The sequence below is a fragment of the Dasypus novemcinctus genome, chromosome 10, assembly GCF_030445035.2.
Source record: "Dasypus novemcinctus isolate mDasNov1 chromosome 10, mDasNov1.1.hap2, whole genome shotgun sequence".
Taxonomy (NCBI): domain Eukaryota; kingdom Metazoa; phylum Chordata; class Mammalia; order Cingulata; family Dasypodidae; genus Dasypus; species Dasypus novemcinctus.
The window spans coordinates 112,641,060-112,663,305 of NC_080682.1; the positions used below are offsets into that span (position 1 = coordinate 112,641,060).

The following is a 22,246-nucleotide window of genomic DNA, read 5'->3' on the forward strand; positions in this document are numbered from 1 at the left end:
ATGCCCAAGAGGAAGATGCCACTTGGGGAGGATGGTGGCACTGAGCTCGGGCCTTGAAGGGTGGGGAGAACGGGGACAGGGGGAGTGGAAGCGGAGGCGCTGCGGGCAGAGAGAACAGTGTGAGCCAACACAAGAAGGTGGGAAGGCACGGCGCTCTCGGGAGCAGCTCTGTCGCTGAAGCATACCGTCTCTGTCACAACTACTCAACTTTATTGCTGTAGCGCGAAAACAGCCATAGACAATATGTAAACGAATGAACGTGGCTGTGTTCCAACGGAACTTTATTTATGGACACTAAAATTTTAATTTCATATAATTTGTGCATGTCACAAAACATCATTCTTCTCCCTTTTTTTTTTTTTTCTCAACCATGTAAAACGTGAAAACCATTCTTAAGAGCGCAGGCCATATGGAAACAGGTGGTGGTGGCTGGATTTGGCCCCTGGGACGCAGTTTGCAGGTCCCTCATCTAGACGGGCACTGCCCGATGGAAACACAGTGGGTGCCACAAGCGTAACTGAAATGTCCTAGTAGCCGCCTTTTAAAAATTAAAAAAAAAAAATGGGTGGAATTCATTTTAGTGAGAGACTTTATTTAACCCCATCAATCCAAAATACGATTAATAACATTTAAAATATATAAATGAGATAGGATACATCTTTGCTTATTGGACCTCGGTCTTTGAACTCCAGTGTGTGTTTTATACTTACAGAACATCCCAGTTTGAAGTGGCCACATTTCAAGGGCTCAATGCCACGGAATACTAACAGCTATTATATTGGGCAGTGCAGGTCCAGACTTCCGAAATTACAACCTCCTTTAATCCTTAAAACCACCCGCATAGGAAAGAGAGACTTCAAGGTATAAATCCATCCAAAAACAATGTCTAAAGGACACGGTATTTAATTTTTTTCATTCCAGCCATGGTAAAAAACTGGAAACCTGCATGCTGGTGCGTTTGGAAGATGAGTGTGCAACGAAGCTGTATGCTTCAAGATAGGTACAAAATATTTCCAAAAGTATCCCTCTGTATAGGGAAAAAAATCCCAAAAATTATCAGATTTGAAGCAGGATGCAGCAATGACGTGTTGTACTTCGTTCCCTAAACTTTCCATTAATTCATTCGCATTAAAATAAAATATTTGGGTTCTCAGCGTGTTTGCTCTCCCTGATAGGTTCTTAAGTTTTGTTCCACCCTGTCCATATAGAATCAGTCCGACGCAATCAATCGATTTCTTTGGTTCCCGACATTTCGAGTTACTTCCTCTCGATAGAGATGCATGTTCCAGCAGCCGCGGCCACGGGGGCCCTCCCAGACTGAGCTCTTCCAGGCTCCACCCCCAGCTCTGACATCAGCCAAGAGTCTCCACAGCGGAGTCCGGTCGCACTGGGGGAAACGCAAAGCTCCCCGGCCTCCCATGGCGCCCCGGGCCTAACTCCACGGCCCGTGCCACGCCTGAAGAGCATGGCAGGGGCAAGTTCCTCGTGCCCCTTCCACTCCGCGGTGTGCAGGGGCTGGCAGAGGGGCGAGGGGGTTAAGGAGCCCCCCAGCCGGGGCAGCAGGGGCACCTGCCCCAGGAGAGCGCAACGAGAAAAGCAAGCCCACTGCTCCCACCAGGCCCTCTCGGCGTGACCATCCCTGTGCTCTCAGGGCAACTGAAGGGATGGATGCTGTGGGCTGACTTGTGTCCCCGAAAAAGACTCGTTTCAGTCCTAACCCCCGAGCTGCGACTGTCACCCTACTTGGAAATAGGGTTTTTGAAGGTGTGACCAGTTAAGATGATGCCAAAGTAGATTAGAGTGGGCCTAATCTAGTGTCCTTTTAAGGAGGGGAGAACTGAACACGGACAGACACGGGGACAATGGCACACGGAGACAGAGGCGGGCAATGACCAAGTGGAGATGCTGGCAGAGATGACTCTACAAGCTTAAGAAGCCACGGGCTGCCAGCCACCACCACGTGTGACTCAGCCAGTGGGGTGCCGAGGCATAACACCAGAAATTGGTTGGTTTTTAGAAAGGGTATTTTTGGAGGGTAGGAGGTAACAAATACCAGGCCATAAAGCCTAAGTTACTTCCCTCACCAAAGTCTATCACCACGTGTTGGAGCAAGATGGCTGCCGACGTCTGCCAGGGTCCAGCCTTCCTGGGTTCCTCTCTTCCCAGGGCTCATTTCTCTCTGGGCTCGGCTGCTCTGCTCATTCCACAAGGCCAGCTGTGGACTATCAGGCGAATGACTCGGCCTCTCTCCTGGGGCTTCTGCCATGTGTAAGGAGCCATCTCTATTCCTCTGTGATCATCTCCTGTGTGTTCACTTCCTGGGCTCCAGCTCAAAATTCCAGCATCCAAGCTCCAGCTCTGTCCTCTGCCATGCTGTGCCCCACCCACCAAGGGGCAGGGACTCAACCCTACTGAAGTGGCCCAATCAAAGCCCTAATTCTAACTCCATCAGGCCCAGGTACAGACCTGCTTACAAATATAACCCAGTATCTATTTTTTGGAATTCACAACCATATCAAACTGTTGCACACCAGGATCTAGAAGAGGAGGAGGAGCTCCCCTGCAGGGCCACGAAGGAGCACGGCCCTGCCGGCACCTCATCTTGGCCTTGGCGCCTCCAGAACTGTAAGACAACGCATTTCTGTTGTTAGCCACCCAGTGTGTGGCACTTTGTCACGGCAGCCTTGGAAAACTAAGACGGGTTTCAAGGGTAATTTCCCTTACGGCAGTCTTCACCTCCGGCCCTGACGTGGTCCGTGAGTCCCTGCCCCTCGCCTGCTCCTCCACTCTAGACGATCTCACGGTCAAGTCCCCGCCTCGCCCCCTGCACTGCAAGCCTCCTGAGGGCAGGGGTTGTCTATTATCCCCCTTGAATCCCCGGGCCCAGCAGAGGCGCCTGCACTTGAAATGTATCTAAACGCAGGAGAAATTACAGCACAGGCAATGTCCGACGAGTGCATGAGTGAGTCGTTGCAGAAGAGCCCCAAACCTTCCCCAGCTCTGCAGAAGAAAAGGCACGTGAAGGGACCAGGCACTCCCACCCAGCTCTCATTCGAGAATCACCAAAAATCCTTCCTCCCTGAACCAAAAAGCAAGGCAGGCGTCACTTCCAGAGCTCAGTCAAATCAAGGGCTATAAGAGGTGGAAGGTGGACTCTGGAGTTATTCAAGGTGGAGATCAAATCCTGGCTCTGATACAAATTGGCTGGATCACCTTTCCTGGGCCTCCATTTACTCATCTGAAAAATGGGAGGAATTAGGGCCTAACTCCCATGAGAAAACCACGGAGCGATCTAGGTGCAAATATCTAGATTTAGGAATCGCTGCACAGCAAAAGTTGGCTCTCTTTTCTTTCCCTCTGACCTCAATGTGCGTGCCATGTGCACAGAGTCGTGCAAGATTAATTCAGTTTCTGTCTTCCTCTTTCTTTCCATCCACCCCTCTTCTCGACAGGAGGCAAAGTCTAAAAAAAATGATTTCTTTAAACACTTATTCCTCCTGCCAGGAGTTAAAATATATCACACCTTCTCTGACACACATCTGTTATTGATTACAGTGGAAGAATTTTGCCATCATTTTGTCAATAGCGACATGAAGAAAATATATAATTTATTTGCTTATAATTTTCTTGGCTATATGAATTGGGACTTTGGAAATAACTTATTTATGCTAATCCAATGTGTCAACGGCCTGCTGAAACTGTCAAAAAAATGGAGCAATTTTATCATCATCTTGATTCAAGTTATCGGAAGAAATGAAAAAGGTGAGAAAGAGAACAAATGTGACATTCAAAATGGCCTGCTTGGACCCAAAAAAAAAAAAATTTTTTTTTCTCCCCTTGAAGCCTTCAAAAGGCAACAATTTGGGTGCTTATTAATCTTTCTTTTTACGGGGTCTTTTATTTCTCAGGATCAAGAGTTTCAGTCCTCCTGTGGGTCAGATTAACAGCAATAGCAGTAGAGATGGAGTCTTGCTGTAAGTAGACCTGACGTGAGCAGGTGCAGAGTGCCGTTCCTTCAGTGCAGAGGCCGGCGTGGTGGTGAGCGAGGCAAAGTCCTGTCACTTGCTGTGGCCCGTGGAGAGGAGGCAGGGAAGTAGCTGACGCCAGGGCCCCCCAACTAGGCCAGCTCTCAAGGGCAGGACAAGGTCAGTTCCATCTCTGGTTCCCCAGGCAGGGTCTCACCCAGAACAGCCCAGAGCAGCCGATGACTGTTCATATTCGGAACCACTGTTTGGTTGACAGATCATACCTCCAGGAATGGTTTTATAAATTTAATGAAATGAGCCTGCAGTGGGATCTTGGGGAAATCGCTTGACCTCTCTGAGCTTTGGTTTCCACCCACCTCGATGGGAGACAGTGACAAATTAAGAACACAATGATGTGAAGCAGGTACGGAGCCCCGCTCTTGGCCAGCACTCAGTAAGTGGCCGCCTGTAATCTGATTTGAAACAGGAGCATCTCATCCAGGGGCAGAGCAGGCTGTGGTTGGCAGGCAGGGACTGTTAGCGTCAGTCAGACCAGCTTTCAAGTTCATCTCCTTCCCTGTGCTCTGGAGTCCATCTGCCTGCGTTTGAATCCCGTTCTGCCACTTACTAGCTAAGAACAAGGTACTTAACCGTTCTTGGTTTCTTCATCTCAAAAAGGTACATACTAACTGCACAGATGCTATAGGGCTAGGGTGAGGAGTGAAAAAGTTAATAAATGTAGAGCGCTTAAAAGGCCTACCATGTAAATATCAGCTATCACCACCATCCTCGTTGTCGCCATTTTGTTGGGCAAGTTGACTTTAATTTGCCCACTGGAAAAATGGGAATAACAACACCTATCTCATGAGGTGCAATTAATTCGGGAAGAAGTGCGTGGCACACAGTAAGTGCCAAATGAAAGTTAGCTTTCTTCCTCCTTCTATTCTAGTAACAAGCAAGCTTCGTGGAGTGGGCTCTGGCATTTCTAATGCATACAAGGCAGTCCTGCCGGCTTTATGTCTTTATAGAACCTCTTCCCCGCCTTCTGTCTTAACAGCCTTCGGGTTCCCAGACAACAGATGAGCAGGCCACATATCCAGGCTAGGAATGGAATCTTCTTTTTTTTTTTTAAACTAGGAACTGTCCCTGCAGCTGGCAGAGCTGCCCAGTCACTCTAAACAACACCACCAAATTACCAACGGTCTCAGAGGTTTCAGAGACAGGCTTAAGGACCTGGGCAAGGGTTGGCAGCACTTAACCCGGCAAAGCCTCTTCAGTTGCAACCCGTCACCCCGAGCTAAGCAGCGGATGAAATCAGCATGTATAATTTCTCATCTTCCGAGGTTCAGAGAGGGGCCTTACATCTCAGCATGATTCACACTGCTTTCAGGCTTTTGTTTCTCTTTGGCATTTTCCCTTCCAGAGGACCAGGGGTATAGGGTTCAAAGGAGTGGGCAGGGACAGAGGGGAGCACTTCCAAAGAACGAGCACTCGGTTTTAAGTGAAAAACTCAAAGGACTGCGAGTCAGGGAAAGAGATCTTCCTTTCTCCAGGCCTGCCAGGATCAAGATGTAACAGCAGCAGGGCTCCTGGGGGACACCTCCACTCATTAACTATTGCCTCCACGATGCAATCCGAGCACCCCCGAAGTTCAGAACAAATAAAAAATGGAAAGTTTAATTAAAGCCTTCCCTCCCTAATTGCCTTACTGTTGGCTTATGGGGTGCTTTGAAGGAAAGAAAACAAAACACTTTATCTTCCTTGTCAATCCAGGATCCAGAAAGCTTGGGTTTTCTGTGAGGAAGAAGTTCCTTCTGCTTCAATTAGTTATTAGAAGAAATTGTAAAAGAATGTCTTTGGGGTGAAAGTCTTAAAGGTGAAAAGTGATGAATCTGACAATACCAAAATCAAAAATTTCTGCTTAACAAAATTAATAGGTGGGTTCAAATTGGGAGAAGACACTCGTCTAAAGTAGCAAGGGATTAATATTTAGATCATGAGGAAAGCTTCCAGCAAACCAGACAAACTCAGGAGCCCTAACTGACAAATGGACAAAGGATATGGGCAAGGTGTAATTCAATGAAAAAGACCAATATGGCTACGGAGAGCAGTTCAAACATGTTAACATGTTCATAGTCAGAGCAACGCAAAACTACCAATATGCAATCGCTGCACCTGTAAGACTGGCAAAGACGGAAAATTCTTTCCAGTGTCACAAGTTGTGAGGGGTTCAGGAAGCTTCGTGCTGCAGGTCAAGTGCAGCTCGGAGCAGTCTCCCAGGAGAGAGATCCAGGACGACTTAGTCAAGTACACATGTACTCTTTGTCCCAGTGCTCCTGTCCTGGGTTTACAGCCTGGAAAATTCTTCCCCAGGTCCATGAGGGAGCATAGAGGAGGATGTTCACTGCAGCGCTGTTTACAATGGCAGGGAGCTGGGAACCATCCTGGCATCCCCCTCGGGGGACCACGTATGTAAAACGTAGTGAGTGTACACAGGGACTGCTCTGCAGCAGCTGGAAACAGTGGGCTGACTGCACACACAGCAACACGGATGGATCTTAGCGAAGTGCTACAAGGAAAAAGCAGGAAACAGAACTATGTCTACAGCACGGGAACAACAATGGAAATTTAGAATATTTGACCATGAAGCAACACCTGCTTTACAAGAACATACATAAATAAAAGGTCTCACTTCAAATATGTCAGAATACTTGCTGGGATTGGGGAATGGGGATGGGAGGTAATCGTCCATGCAAGGCTCAAGGATGATAATGTCTCCTAACATGAGGAGTGTGATGGAGCACCTGACGTCTAAAAACGTCACAATGACATGCCCTGGTGATGGTGACTGTTGTTCTGGCCTTTTTATTCACCAGAGGCACAGACAAAATGAAAGGGCAGCATGGTTGGGATCCCAGGAGCCACTACTACCTGACCTCCTGCGCTGTGCCCAGTGGGTGTTCCAAGAAGTTCCCAGGACCCAGAGGAGCTCTGGGTTTGGATGAGCTTGGAAGTCAGGTGGCCCTGGCACCAAATTCCCAGTCTACCACAGGGCAGCCAAACTACGGACTTCACTAAGCCTCCGTCTCCTGCTTGTGAGATGGGGTTACTGGCCCCTCCCCTCGTTGAGTAACTGTGGGATTTTAATTGGAAAACACATGAAGCGCCTGATATGGAGCCTGACCCACAGTAGGTGCTCAATAAATGGCAGTTTGTCTTTTATCACTGCCTCAGGATGTCTCCTCCATTGCCCACCCTTAGCAAACCCTTCTCTTTTTGAGGCTCATCATTGGACTAAGTGGTATAAAAGAGAGCCAAGTAGGTAGTCTCATCTCCACTCTGTAGATAAGGAAACAGCGGCTTAGGGGAGTGAAGAAACTCACAGATTTATACAGAGTTTAGAATCAAGGAATCATTTTAGTAAATTTACTCAGTAATGAGGCTGAGCATGAGAAGCAGCTTTCCCAGGACCACAGATTCTAGCCAGTGCCACACGTGTCTGTAGCTCAGGAGGACAGTAAATTTTCCACAGTAAGCTTCTCTAAGCAAAGAAACTGTCCTGTTTGTAGTGCGCCATTTTACCTCTCAAAGAGGAGCTTTGACAACACGTAGTCATTCTTCCACTCCACAAATATTTATTGAGCACCTAATGTATACTAGATGCAGTTCCAGGCACTGGAGATGTAGCAACGAACAAATGGGACGTCATCCTTGCCCTCCTGGAACTTAGGATCTCATGGGGGAAGACAGACAATGAACACCTTGAACTGTAATATAATATCAGGGAGCAATAACTGATGACGAAGAAAAACAAAACAGAGTTAGGGATCGAGAGCCAAAGGAGGGTAAGGATGGGTAGTATTTTAAATTTTAGAAGTTAGTGCTGAACCCTGGCCAGTTAAAGACAACAAGGGCAGGGCAGGCAGGGATGAGCGAGGATGTAACTAGATTTCCCAGCCATGAATTGATTTAACCATCTCAAGAGCGTGCAGACAAAGCTCTACCATTTGCAAAGCACTTCCACTCCCAGCTCGCTGACCCCCTTGTATAAAGAAAAGGAATGCCGGTAATAACCACGTTGCACGGCCACCGTAGTGACATCACGCTTTCCCGGCGGCTCACCAAACCTTCCGAGAGAAGAGCCAGGCTAGCTCCCGGGGACATGGCTGGGAGGGTCACAGGAGCCCTTCAATGCCATGTTCACGTGCGCTTTGGGTTCTCCTAGGACACAGTCACGCCCACCACCGGCTTTCTTACTGCCGGCTCCAGAGGGGGGAACTCTGCATGAGGATTTGCCCTCCCAGCAGCACCTCCCACCAAGGGATGCTCTGAGGGAAGCTCAGGAGCCCTGGTTCCCAAACGTGCGGAGTTCCTTGAAAAGCGGCCCCGAGAGAATATGAGCTGGGGTTCATATGATTACGGCCATTCCTAGTGAAGGCAAAGAACCTCCCCGAGAACGCACAGGGCAGACGTGATCACCTGCCTCCGCGCCCCGTAACTGTGAGGAAAGCGGCTCCATCCTACCTCCCGAGCTCAGGGCTGCCGACTGGGGCAACCAGTCCTCCTACAGCGTTAAGAAGGTGTGTGGGGATGAGCTGCGGGCCCCGAGAGGAGAGGCGGCTGCCAGGAGCTGAGGAAGAGCCCCGGACGTCAGGGCTAGAATTTGGATTAGGAAACGGCAACGAAGCCTTTGCAGGACCATCCAACAGGACGCGTGCCCTGCCTCAGGCCCCTTACGCACGCTGGGACTTTGTGGACGGTCTTTCACAGGGGTCACAGAAAGTTTGGCACGTACACATTTTGTATCATTACCCCGGCTTGTGAAATATGTTTTGAGTGGTGATTTTATTTTTATTTTTTTCCAATCTCAGTCTCAAAAGGTCAATCCAATACTTACTAGATCGACATCCTAGGGTTTGTAATACATTCAGGACCCATATGATGAGATTTGGATGGCAGGGCCATTTTCTTTTGCAGTAAAATGTAATAAGAGAATCTGCAAGAAGGGGAGGTTAAAATTATATGTTGGGGGTAGTAAATGGCTTTGCTATGTCCGAACCTCACCAGCCTCTGCTTCTTTGGTAGAACCAGGGCTCACCCTCTTCACCGCTCCTTCAGTGAAGTGGCAGGGGGGTGAGAGATGGAAAATGGACCTATCCCTCAGCTGATTATCAAACTATGAGACCAGAAATCTATCCTTTTCTCAGAGTCAATAATGCAAGCAGAAAGGGTATAATAGAATCACCTAGAAATGGGTGTGGATCTGCCAACTCTGAGAACGTGGACAAGTCATTTGACTTCTCTAAGCCTCATTTCCTCTGCGTAAAATGGAAACAAAATGCTTCCCTGGCAGGATACACCAACTCATAAGATATGGGGCTCACCATGCAGTCAAATGCCACGGACCGCATTACTTCTCTTCCTTTTGACAGAATCCCTCACACAACTATCCACAGGGGAGACGGACGGGGGGCCTCGGCCCTGTGTTCACACGGCAGATGCCGGCCAGGATGCCGCTTCCGCAGCCTGGTGACAAGTCAGCCATGATACCAGCCGAGTGCCTTGATGCAGGCACGTCAAAGTGCAGAGGAGGAAAGACTAAATGTTTAGGACAGAAAGATGTCTGCCTGTTTTGCTCATTAGGAGAGATTTTTTAAAGGACGAAAAATAAACTATACCAAAATAGACATTATACTTGTAGATATGGGATTTTTTTTCTGTTTCGTTCACTGCCCTATCTGCAGTGGTTAGAACATAGTAGATACTCAATAAACATCCACTGGATGGTTGGATGGCTGAATGGATAATAGATAGATGGATGAGGGAGCATTCTAGAAAGGGTTAAGGAGGAACTCAGCGAGTAGACACACTGAAGTGAAGGAGGCGGGAGGGAGAGTACAAAATTCCTGCACCCTCTCCAGCGACATGAATGATCATTTTTCAAAATATAAAAACCTTCTTGTTACTCTAACAGGTGAAAAATGGTGAGGTGGCTGATTCCTCAAACAGTTGTTTTATATAAAGGCCTGACTCACCATGGAATTAAAAAGCAATTTCCAAGAAACCATTAAGTTAAAGGCAAAGATATTTATTTCCAAGCTCAAGGGCCTGATTACTGGTGATTTCTTTCAATTCCACCTGTTTCCCAGGCGGAGGAGAGCTGGCGCGCCAGGACCCCAATCCCGGATTATGGGGTGGCCCCTAACTGGCATCAGCAACGTGTTTATGAGGGTGAGGCGGGGTAGAGGTCTGTCCAAGGCTGGGGCGTGAGGGCCCATCCATCGAACCCAAAAGGCAGGAGATGACAGTCCAGGAATCCCAGCCAGAGTGAAGGAGCAGCTGATGTTCTACCTACACGACACCCAGGGAAACGGCCAGCAGTCCTTCAAGATGAAATCTTCAAAGATTCATCTTTCCACTCTCGGACCACCCCGACCCCATTCCAAATCACCTCTAACACCTGTGGTTAATGACACAGAATTAATAGTGACACAAGCAGAAAGGACCTAGGTGTACTTTTGCTGGGATCGAGGTGGTTGCCGGGAGGACTTCCGCATCCTTATGTGACAAAGTCACTTGTCGTATAAATCTTTACACACAAATTTACACACGCACATACACAGACACACACCAATACAGAAACTGAATCTCAGGCAATGCACATTTTATACACAGCCTCCCGTTTTTAAAAGCTATCATTTCAAATGGTTGCAATAGAGCCCACTGAGTGAACACGATTATTGGAAAAGCCATTCTCTTACTGTCAGATATTTATTTCACAATATTTCCAACTTTTCTCTACTATAGTTGATAGTTCAATATTTACTGTTTGGTATAAAAATCTCCTTTTTCTTCTCTACCTTGGATCCTACGTTTAAGGTAAGACTTCAAAAATGGCATTTCTGAGTCAAGGGTATATATGAGCTTTGTCAAAAAGTCTTCCAAAAAGGTTGGGATAAGTTATTATATATGAGGATTTACCATAGACTCAACAACAGAAATTATTACTAAAATTTTCTTTCAGTAGTTTAATAGGAAAAATGTTCACAAGTTAATCCCTAAGACCGCCATAGTATAAAGAAAGGAACACTGTGATAAAGTCTTAACCAACTCCAAGAACGCTGTAATGAAGGTAAATGCAGCTGAAAGCCTGCGATCATTAGTAAACACGTGCACGCTCCATGGGAATTCTGCTCCGGCGGCGACAATGCGCACGCCTTGAACTCATTCTCCTTTCAAAGTCTCTTAATTCCACTCGGCCCCTTATCTGGGCATTAGTCCTGGTGGGAATTCCATGAGAAAGGCTGGAGAGAGATGAGAGAGGGATTTCAAATATTCCCTTTGTATAGCCCATAATAAGGATTATTCTAAATCTTTTGTCCAGCATATATAAGATACCACGGCAGTTAATGAATAAGTTAATTGGCTAACTCATTCTAGTGGGGGCCTCCAATTCATTCCCAGTGATGCCCTAATGTGTGTGTAAAAGATTAGGCCTGCCTGTGAGAAAGGACCAAGACACCAGATGGCTCAAAGAAGTCCCACCGACATTTCAATTTTTTTTTATTATGAAAGTAGTAAGTCCTCATTAAAGAAAACCTGAGGTGCAAAAGAGGAAAGTAAAATGCAAACCATGATCATCCTACAATTTCACCATCCAAAGCCAATGTTGACAGGTTTTTCCCAAGCAAATATATATATTGGTTTTTATAAAGTAGACTGAATGCAGATCCTGCTTTTTCCACTCAACATTATAAGCTTTTCTAATAAAGGAATTCTTCTAAAATTCGAATGGCTAAAGACTATTACCCATCGCGGATGTATCATGGATGCTAAATCCTTCTCTTTTAACCATTTATGAAATTTTCTTTGATTTTTTTGTTACTATTCTTTCATTCACTCAACAGACATTTATTGTATGCCTGCTGTGTGGTATGGACTGGGTCAACAAAGCAGGCTTCAGGAAAAAAAAAATAAGCAATTAACACACCTATTCAATTAAAACTGTAAACGCAATAGGAGGATCGACCGTCAGGCTGCGAGGGGAAGGACGGAGGCGAGGATGAAGCCGGGAGGGAAGCAAGGGCGCCCCGGTTTGTGCAAAGGCGCGGGGGCAGGAACGACCGTGCAGGGACAAAGGAGCTCAGGCCACTGCCGCGTTGTGGGGGGCAGGGCAGGAGAGCTCCCTGCGGCGCGATGTGCGTGCCCACTTCTAACTTCTGGGAAAAAAGGTGCGCGGACACCAGGGGACCCACTCCACAGACTTGACCCAGGTGCGCCCAGCTCTCCCCGCTGCGGGCCACGTGCACAACGCGGGGCGGGGTGGGGGGGGCGGCCACAGGAGACCAGCCCGGCACCCTGCAGAGACTCACAGCAGCCGTCCTTTATCCTTGGACGGCTTCCCCTCCAGGGGGGCCAAGAGGGGCGGGTTACCAGATGCGCTTAAATCAGCAAGGTCTGAAACCTGGCCCTGGCTGTCCCAGTCCAAGATGCGTCTCCGTGCTAAGGCGAACGCTGGCACCCTTGCGGAGAAGGCAGGCCGGGGCCCCGTCACCTGTCAACGCGGGCCTGCTAAAACGCCCCAGCCCTGACGTGGGGCTGCCCGGATAACTCCTCCTTACCCGGCTGCCTCAGTTTAAGTTCTGCCTCCTGGTGAGGTTGAAAGCCCCTGGCCAGCGGCACCTTCCTTTCTCTCTCCCAGCACTTCCTGCAGAGCATTCACCAGTCTCTTAAAAGTATCTGGTTTTTTGCCTGTACGTGAGCTGGGCATAGAGCACCTGCTCAGTAACTTCTTGGGGGGAGGTACCAGGGATTGAACCCGGGACCTTGTGCATGGGAAGCAGGCGCTCAACCACTGAGCTACCCCTGCTCCCCTGTGCTTAATAACTTTTGGATGAATGATCGATCTGTGGTCTCAATGTGCAAATTTTTGTTAGAAACGTGCATATTTTTGTTAGAAACCCATCAACATGTACCTCCCTCACCCTGGACACCCCCCCCTTGTCCTACCTTTGCCAGGCAGGGGCGCCCCCCTCAGTCCCTCACACAACCGGCCTCCCGACCATCAGTCCTTCTCCCAGGAAAGGGGCTGGGCTACTCTGGGCAGTCCCTAGAGCTGGGGTGGTAGATGGAACAGTGGCCTTCAAACGTACCAAGTCCTAATCCCTGCAACTTGCAAACCTGACTTTATTCAGAAAAGGCATCTCTGCAGATGTTATTAAGCTAAGGCTCTTGAGATGGGGAAGTCATCCTGGATTATTTTATGAAAGGGAGGAACACGGAGAGAAGACACGCACAGTAGGTGTGATGTGAAGATGGAGGCAGGGATGGCGCAGTGCAGCCGCAAGCCAGGGCATGCCGGCGGCCACCTCTGGAACAGGCAGGGGACGGGTTTTCTCCCAGAGCCTCCAGAGGGCGCGCAGCCCAGGTGGAACCTTGATTTCTGCCCAGTGATGATGACTTTGGACCTCTGCCCTCTGGAACAGTGAGAGAATTCCTTTCCGCCGTGTCACACCACCAAATTTGTGTTCACTTTGTCACTGCAGCGACAGGGCACGCACACGCCGCAGAGCCGGGGGTCAGGACACCTGGCGTGCCATCGCAGCTCTCAGACTCCCTCTGCAACGGTCTTTTGGAACTGGGATGCTAAGCCAGGGCCGGTCCCTGTCCCTCTCTGCCCTTTAGAATCTTAGACTGCAAGACGCGAAGAGGAAGTCACCTGCCAGGCAAAGCTTCTGGGAAGATGGAGGGGGCAGTTACACACCAGCCTGGTACAAGGCCTGGCGCCGAGCAGTCCCTCCACGGAGGTACTTCTGTGCTCACTGCATCATCGTGAAAACTCGAGTCAGCCCTGACCCAGGGCCTGCTGTGTGCCAGGCGCTGTGCCGAGCCTTCGTCCAAGCAAGGCACTGGCCAGCCTTTCCAAGAGGGCAGTCGGAGCTTAATGTGGGACCAAGACAGATGTTCTGAGCCCCCTGGAGCGCCGGGCAGCTGGACGTGATTTCCTGAAAAGCTACAAAGGCCCAGGAAGAAACACGAGGCAAAAAATACAGCCCAGTGACAAAACGGGAGAATTCGTCAGCAAAGTCAGGGGCCCCTGTCCCGGTCCTTTTGTAACCTGCCCAGGGTATTTTCCTTGTACGCGTGTATTCCTCATCGTGCAGAGGTCAGACTCAGACATGAACTACAGCCAAACCCCTTTTCATTTTTGTCAACTCTACTCTCTGTGCCTTCCTTAAGAACGGACTTTTCCAGACCCACTGGTCTAAAATGGAAAAAAAAAAAAAAAAAGTAAAATTAGAACGCTTGCGGTTAAGAGGACGGCAGCTTCCCTTCCCGAGTACTAACGCCTGGCTCGCTGTGACCTCTAGCGCTGGCTCCTGGAGACGTGGTTAAGACCTGCCAAAGCTCCACATCTGCCGGGCACCGGGGGTCAGCCGCAGGCCGAGGCTGAGCACGCTGGCCAGGGGGCCCATCTGGCCTGGATTGGGATCCCCAGGGCAGCCGGGGGAGCACGGGGGAAAGAGATGAATGAGTAAGACTGGCAGAGAAGGGGCGTCCACAGCTGCCCGGCCACCTGACTGGCGTGGCGACCAGTCACCTCGCTCTTTCCCCCGGACCTCCCGTCCAGGGCTCACCGTGGGACGCACCTTGCTCGAACCACTCGCTCCTCGCCTCACCTCCTTGTTCAGATTCAGCTTCCACGGACACAGGAGGCAGAACAGCCTGGTGGCTAAAAAGGCTTAAAGCCCCTCACTGCCTGGGTCTGAATCCTAGTCCCCCTCCCCACAGATCAACTTGGGAAAGCCCCGTAAGCTCTCCGTGCCGCGGGATCTTCATCTACAAAACGGGGACAACAGGAGAAAGACAAGGACAGCATGGCTCGCGGAGGCTCCCACGGAGTCCTTCTTTGATCCTCCCCCTGTGCTCATTCCAGGAACACGGCATTCAGCCAGGGTCCCTGCCCTCGTGGCGGTCACCTCGCCGGTAGGGGGCCCGGACAACGAGTGGAAAAACAAACACGAGAACTGCAGCTGGGAGCAAATACACGTTTTGATGAGAAAGACAGCCAAAGGAGAAGCCTGTATAGGAGAGGGCGCTCCTGGCACCTCCTCAGCAGGTGGCATCAGAAAAGAAGGGGCCGGCCATTCTAGGAGGAGAGGGCATCACCTGCACGGGCTGTCACGGGGCAAAGAGCAGAGGCCAGAGGGCGTGGGGCAGCATGAGGAGGGCGCGGGTGGCGCAAGGGAGGGCAACGAGCTACCTCGCAGGCCAGCTCACGCCGAGTCCTTGAAATGTCATTTTCACTGTGATGACAAGCCCATCTTTGGAGGCTTCTGTGCAGGGGAGGGGGGTTCTACCTTTGCTGTCAAAAGATCACTCCGGTTTTACATGGAGACTGCACGGGAGGAGAGTGGTACCGAGGGACCCTGTTTGGACCCAGCCGCAAAGGTACAGGGAAGCGATGCCCATAGACTGGGCTAGGGTGGCACCAGTCAAGATGCAGAGGAATGTATGAATTCAAGAGGAGTGCGAATATCACCAGGTATTTGAGTGCAAACAACTGAACAGACTCCATCCTGCATAACCCTCCTAACGGCCCTTCGAGGTCAGGTATTGTCTCCAGATGAGAAAAGCGAGGACCAGAGAGGTTAACATCTTCCCCCAAGACCACACAGGAAGTGATGGAGGCAGGACCCTAACTGAGGCCATCTGGCTGCGGAGACCACACACAGGGCTGCTCTTCTGTGCTGCCTCCACCGGGCCTGCCGGTGGAGAGGCTGGGGTGGTGAGGGAAAAGGAAGCTGAGATGGCTTCAGGGCTTGGCTTCAGCAACCGGAGGGCTGGGAGGGGTGCTGTTTACAGATGGGAATCGGCAGCCCCACCAAGAGCTCGACTTTGGACCTGCCGCGGTCCAGCCACACTCATTCGCTCCTTCTGCCTCTTTCGTCCCGCACAAAGCAGTTGACGGGGCAGGGCTGGCGGGGAAGAGGGAGGCAGGACAGATTTTCTCTGTGATTTGTACATCCCTCCCCCAACACGAAACATGTGGAAAATACGGTGAGTATTCAGTGGGAAAAGCGAAGCAAGATTGCCCACATGAGTTGTTTGTTTCCTTCAAGTTTTCTCCTAAGTTATCAGTAGTTTATCAGCGTGGCGCACAGGGGCATTTTCTACATCAAAGCAGCAGGAAGAAAAAACAAAAGAGAGTGAGTGGCGGAACCTGGCTACCCTGCAGGGCTGAGCTCGGGAGGCAGGAGTCCAAAGCTATGGCAGGGGCTGGGGTGGTGCAGGGGACATCTGCAGCCTCTGAAGGCCACCTCCTGAATCAAGTCTTGGCAACAGGGCTTACTGATCTATTTCGGTGTTTACTGAAGAGTCACTTGGCTCTGTAAGATGTTAATCAGCATTAACAAAACAGAGGTTCTTGGTCAAATAGGCTGGGGAAAGCCGACGTCAAAAGGCTCTTTCACTGCAGGACTTCTCAGAACCTTGACCATGGGAACGGACATCGTGACCGGCCGAGAAGAAGAAGAATTTCCCCAAAGGATGTGGTCGCACAATGCTTTTATAGCCAAGCATCTCAAGGCACAAGTGTGTCAACGAACAGATGCTGGGATATTTTCACCTAATCTCTTTCATGCCTAAGGGAAAGGCAATAGACCCATTACTCAGAACTGAATGTTGAGGGTCCCTGAGTGTGTTGGCAAGAAAGCCAAGCCAGAAGCTTTGCAGGGAGTGTGGAATCTCAGAGGCGGCCCGGTAAAGTTTGGAGGTCAAATTATGAGCAGGGTGGTGGGCCACTCTGAGCCTCGGTTTCTCACCTGCCTGGTGAGGAGAAGAGTTCTGTGAGGACGAATGGAGATGGTGTAGGTCAAGGGCTAACTGCAGGAGGCCGGCGCACAGTAGGCCTCCATAGGTGCACCAAGACCTCCGGCAGGCCCCTTGCAGCCCTTGCCCTTCAGTGCACGGTCTGTGTGGCTCACAGCATCCCTCAATTTCCCTGCTACCCCAGCTCCACCTTTCCTTGGCACTCGCCCTCCCCAGGGAGCCCCGCTCTCTGCCATTACCAGGTTTCTCAAGTGGTCAGTCAGGGAGCAGCCAAGTCCAACCTGCAAGTTCAAAACAAGTCCCTCTTGGGCACACAGTAATTGTAGCCAGGGATATGATCCTGCCCCACAGCTTAAATGGCCTAAGAAAAAAAAGAAACAAAAACAAAAAAACAAAGAACACTCCAGAGGCTTTTCACTGGGTTTTCTAATGTATCAGGTTTCTGCAATGCTCCAGGGCTCCTTTTCTACTGCAGTCTTGGCTTTGGCAGTGGTTCAAAGGCCTGAGACCTAGCCCCATATTTCCTGTGTGTTAAGAGTCGCAGGCACGGTCTCATCATAGGGTGCTTCACTTCAGGTTGTCTTGACTTACCCCTTCTCTGGGACGACACTGGGGCCAGCCACTCGAGTCTAAGGGGGCCACCAGCCCGCAGGATTACAACCTGCTGTGAACAAAGTCCGGAGTCCAGAAGGGGACAGGGCTTTGGTTCATTCCAAACTGGGGCCTCGCATTCAGCTCACATTTATGGAACACTGGGCACGTGCCAGATACCAAGTAGATGATTTTTGCACGAATTATCTCAATACCCAGAGACAATTATGATGCCATTTTACAAAGGAGACAGAGACTCAGAGAGGTAGAGGGAGTTGCTCAGACAACTCATTCGGGAGGGCTGAGTTTCCAATTGAAGCCGTATGCCGTGGCCCCCTTCAGCAGGCTACTCTGTTCTCGCTACCAGAAAGGCTGAGAGGGTGAGCTAATTCAGCCCAGTGGGCAGTGCCCATGCCAGGGAATTCTCGAGGACCAGAGGAGATGGTCTCTGTGAACCAGGGGTTCTTAACAAGGGCTCTGTGAGCTTGAACTGAAAATTTTTTAAAAAAAGCATTATTCCCGTAGGGACGTGTTGGTGCAGGTGTGATATATTTATTAAATAGTTCACAGTAGAGTGTGGACTTAAAGGGTCCGTGGGTTCCACCTGACTGGCAAAGGGGTCCATGGAACAAAAAAGGTCCAGCACCCCTGTGTGAACGCTCTTCCTAAAGTGGGGGCTCGAAACCCTAACTCCTCGGTTCCTTCTGCCTGGGATTTCTTTCCTTGCCTTGCACAGTCTTTGCTTCGGGTTGAGCAAAGGGCTCCCGGTGATGCACGTGCCTCTCTCCGTTTGGAATTTCTTCCCAAGGCGCAGGCGGGAAGTTCCGGAGGAAGCCTGGACCAGCACCCACACTCCCCCTGCCTTGCAGACACGGGCTGCCCGGGAGACTTCCTGAAGCAAAGCTTTCACAAAGAGAATCTAGGGGCTCCCCAGGTCCTGGGCGCCGACCCTCCAGAGACCGAGCCCCGGCGGAGCCCTCCGGGTAGAGCCGGGGTGCAGGCTGTGACCGGGAGGTTTTCTCTCCGGCCTGCGACTCTGGAAGCCCCTTCTCCAAAGGCTGCCCAGCTCGTGTGCGGAGCCTCCGTGGAAGTGCCGTCCCTGAGACTTGAACACCACGGCTATCTGCCCTTGAAAAAGTTCCTGTACTTGGAATTACGGGTTCAGGGTCGAGATTCCCTCCCCTGCAGCGGCCACGCCCCAGGGCCTGGGGCAGGCGCCCTCCAGCAGGGCGGGTGGGCCTGGCCCCTCCACCGGGGGGCTGCTGCCGCTCCTGCTGCCACGTCCCCTCTCCACCTTTCTCCGCCCTGCTCTGTGCAGGCTTGGCTGGCCGCGCCCCCCCCCCCCCACCTTCCCCGCAGCTCCCGGCTGGGTTCCGGCCAGTGGAAAGCTGTAGAAGAAAAGCAGGAGAGGGCAGGAGATCCCTGCGGTCTGTACCCCTGCGCGGCCACAGCTCCTGTCCACAGCCTCCTCGACAAGTGCGGGTCCACAGGGCTCCAATGCCATGTTCTCTCCACGATGGAGGGGGCAGTGGGGGCCTCCACCCCCAAGGGGGTCTCTCCCTGTCTTGTTGTCTCCTTTAACCCGGGCCCCCCTTCCGCTAAGTAGTCCTTGGTTCCAGTCTCTTCATTTGACCCATCTGGGGTGAATTCTATTTTCCGACAGGCATCTGACAGGAAATAAGCAAATCAGGAGAAGAGCTGCAATATTTTGGGGCTATGATCACCCCTTTGGTAGGGAACAAAGTCCCTGGGTCGCCACCTCACTGGCGTGTCCTGGCACCGTGCCCCACGTGACACTGGGCGAGGGGCGTGGCCACGGCAGGGAGGCACCTGTTCCTGCTTCTCTCTTCTCTGGTCCTCTCCCCTCTTCTCCTCTATCCTCTTGTCTCTATCATTTGCCCTAGCCCAAAGCCGGCAGCATAAGGCACAGGCCCCACCCGGCACGCTGCACAACACTAAGTCCCGTGTCTCCACTGAATGGCCCAGGAAACCTTCTGAGGGGGGTGAAGGTAATGTGCCGGCCCCTCAATCTCCTCACCCCACTGGCACGCCAGACAGACACAGACGGACTCACACACCTCAGCTTGATGACCAGGAACGGCCACCCTAAGCCAGAGTAGCACGGACCTGAAAGAAATGTTCTAGACCCCCGGTGACAGGTGACAGGCAGCATCTGCATAGAGCAGAGGGCCCTCAGAATCCCCGCTCCCTCCCCAGCACTCCTCAGAACTTCTCAGTGACATGACTATTAGCATCAGAATAGGGACACGGGCATCACAGGCACGTTTCCACGGAGCACCTGGTCTGGGCCCACCTTGAGCTTCTCTTTAGGCTGTGCTTCCCCAGCTGGCACCCTTCCCTTCAGCAAGGGGCACCCACCTGCCTGTCCTGCCCACCCCCCACCCCACTAGCCCCGCCCAGCCCCAGTGCGAGAGGCCTGCGCACCTAGGCTACGGCCCAGGACGCCTGGATCTCAGGCCGGGCCCAGCGCCGACTCACCTGCTGGGTGAACATGGCTACGTCTCCTCTTCTGGCCTGGGATTTCCCACCTGGATGGTGAGTGTGAATGGTCGGTCAGGACACACCCCTTCCTGGGAAGTCACTATTCAATCCAAAGCCAACTGCCACCGAGCAATACGGGGGAATAAGTGACAGACACAAGAAAGGGTCGCAGCCCGATGTAGTACTGGAGTGAAGGCAAGGCTAGACCCAGGAGTGTGGATTAACTCCAGCCAGGCCCCTGGTTTCCACTGTGGCTGCACATTCTCATCACCCGGGGAGCTTGTAAAACCCTGAGGCCCAGGCTGCTTCCAAGACCAATCTAGGGAGAACCGCTGGGGCTGAGACCCAGGCATCAGTATTTTTAAAGCCCAGGATGAGACCCACTGATCCAGGTTCTCTGTCCACATTTTGGGCAGTCTCCACCAAATGGTCAATAATGTCCATTCAGAATGCCTATTTTAGATCCAGAGAGTAAGGGGTTTTTCAATCATAGATAACTGGAAGAAGCTGGGTTATTAAACACTATTCACTGGAGTCTCATCTATAAAAATATAATCCCCTATTAAGAAGAGAACATATATGTATTAACTCCTATAATCAAAAATGCAATTAATAACTCAGCTCGAACAAGAGTTTGAAGAGCTAATAATCCCAAAGTACAAATTAGGTACTCTCATTAATATCTGCTACAAACTCTGCTTATTCAACAAAGAACTCCTTGTCTAACCATTTGCTTTACTTTAGAGCTACGGAAAAAGATATGCCCCCCCCCCCGCCCCCAAATCCTTTGGGATTACTCTCTCCACGCCTAGAGCTTTTCCAAGGTCCTGGTTCGTGGGTCTCAGCCTGTGGGCAGCACTTTCCCCCGCACCTCCCTCCTAGTCTGTGAACACAGGCTCTGACTGCGCCTCCTCCTCCAGGCGCGGCTCACCCACACCCCACTGCCCCCCAGCTTGCTCTCTGGGGCTTTACGTTCTTGCTCTGTCTCTAATAGATAGCACGGACAAAATCCGCTCAAAAGACAACATCTTACCTCCCTTCTCCCTTGGCTTGTTAAAACATCACTGACTAAACTTCATTCCATTTAGGAGTAATGAAAAGATGATACACTTTGGTATCACACAGATCCAGCCTGAAAATGTGACTCCAGAAGTTCAGAAGCAGACCCACAATACACCGTCACCGGCCACAGCAAAGATGACGCTGCCGTGCACTGGGCAAAAAGAGGGCTTTTCAACAGACGTTGCTAGGTCAGTAAGATATCCCTATTAAAAAAGAAGTTTGAACTTGGCCCCTGTTTCACAACATACACAAAAATCAATTCTACGTGGACTGTAGATCTAAAGATGAAAGGCAAAACAATAACACTTTTACAAGAAAACATGGGAGAACACCTACATGACCTTGGAGTAGGCAGAGTTTACTTAAACAAGACACAAAATGTGTTAACCATAAAGGAAAAATACTGATAAACTAAACTACATAAAAATCAAACACTTCTGGGAAACGGACTTTGGCCCAGTGGTTAGGGCGTCCGTCTACCATATGGGAGGTCCGCGGTTCAAACCCTGGGCCTCCTTGACCCGTGTGGAGCTGGCCACGCGCAGTGCTGATGCGCACAAGGAGTGCCGTGCCACGCAAGGGTGTCCCCCGCGTGGGGGAGCCCCACGCGCAAGGAGTGTGCCCGTGAGGAAAGCCGCCCAGCGTGAAAAGAAAGAGCAGCCTGCCCAGGAATGGCGCCGCCCACACTTCCCGTGCCGCTGACGACAACAGAAGCGGACAAAGAAACAAGACGCAGCAAATAGACACCAAGAACAGACAACCAGGGGAGGGGGGGGAATTAAATAAATAAATAAAAATTTAAAAAAAAAAATTAAAAAAAAAAAATCAAACACTTCTGTTCATCACAAGATACAATTAAGGGAGTGAGAAAGCAGGCAAAAATACCGGAGAAGATACAGACAATACATATATCTGACAAAGGACCTATGCCAGAATATATAAGGATTTCCTACAAATAAATAAGGGAAAATGCAATCTGATTTTTTTAAAAAGACCTGAATAAGCACTTCACAAAAGAGAATATCCAAATGTACAACGTACACATGAAAATGTGCCCAACTTTAGTAGAGTGTAGGGAAATGCAAATTAAACCACAATAAGATACAACCATTCACCTACCAGAATGCTAAAATGCAAAAGACGCCATTAGCTATTAGAGCAGATCCTGCTGGAGGGATGATATGCTGGTACAATCACTGTGGAAAACTGCATGGCAGTAGCTATTTATCTGAACATACCTATGGTCTATGAACCAGCAACTCCAGTCCTAGAACTAGAGCCACAGAGATTAGTAC

The 22,246-nt window shown here is 50.5% G+C and overlaps 1 protein-coding gene and 1 long non-coding RNA gene across 8 annotated transcripts in view; one reads left to right on the forward strand and one right to left on the reverse strand.

Moving 5' to 3' along the window:
• The window catches only part of TENM4 (teneurin transmembrane protein 4), an 801,291-nt gene that overhangs the window by 720,041 nt on the left and 59,004 nt on the right, over nt 1-22,246 (reverse strand). The gene's annotated exons all lie outside the window — the stretch shown is intronic.
• LOC139439733 (uncharacterized) lies at nt 19,886-21,180 on the forward strand. The gene is made up of 2 exons (XR_011649814.1): nt 19,886-19,943; nt 20,978-21,180. It is a non-coding gene; the product is annotated as an uncharacterized lncRNA (long non-coding RNA).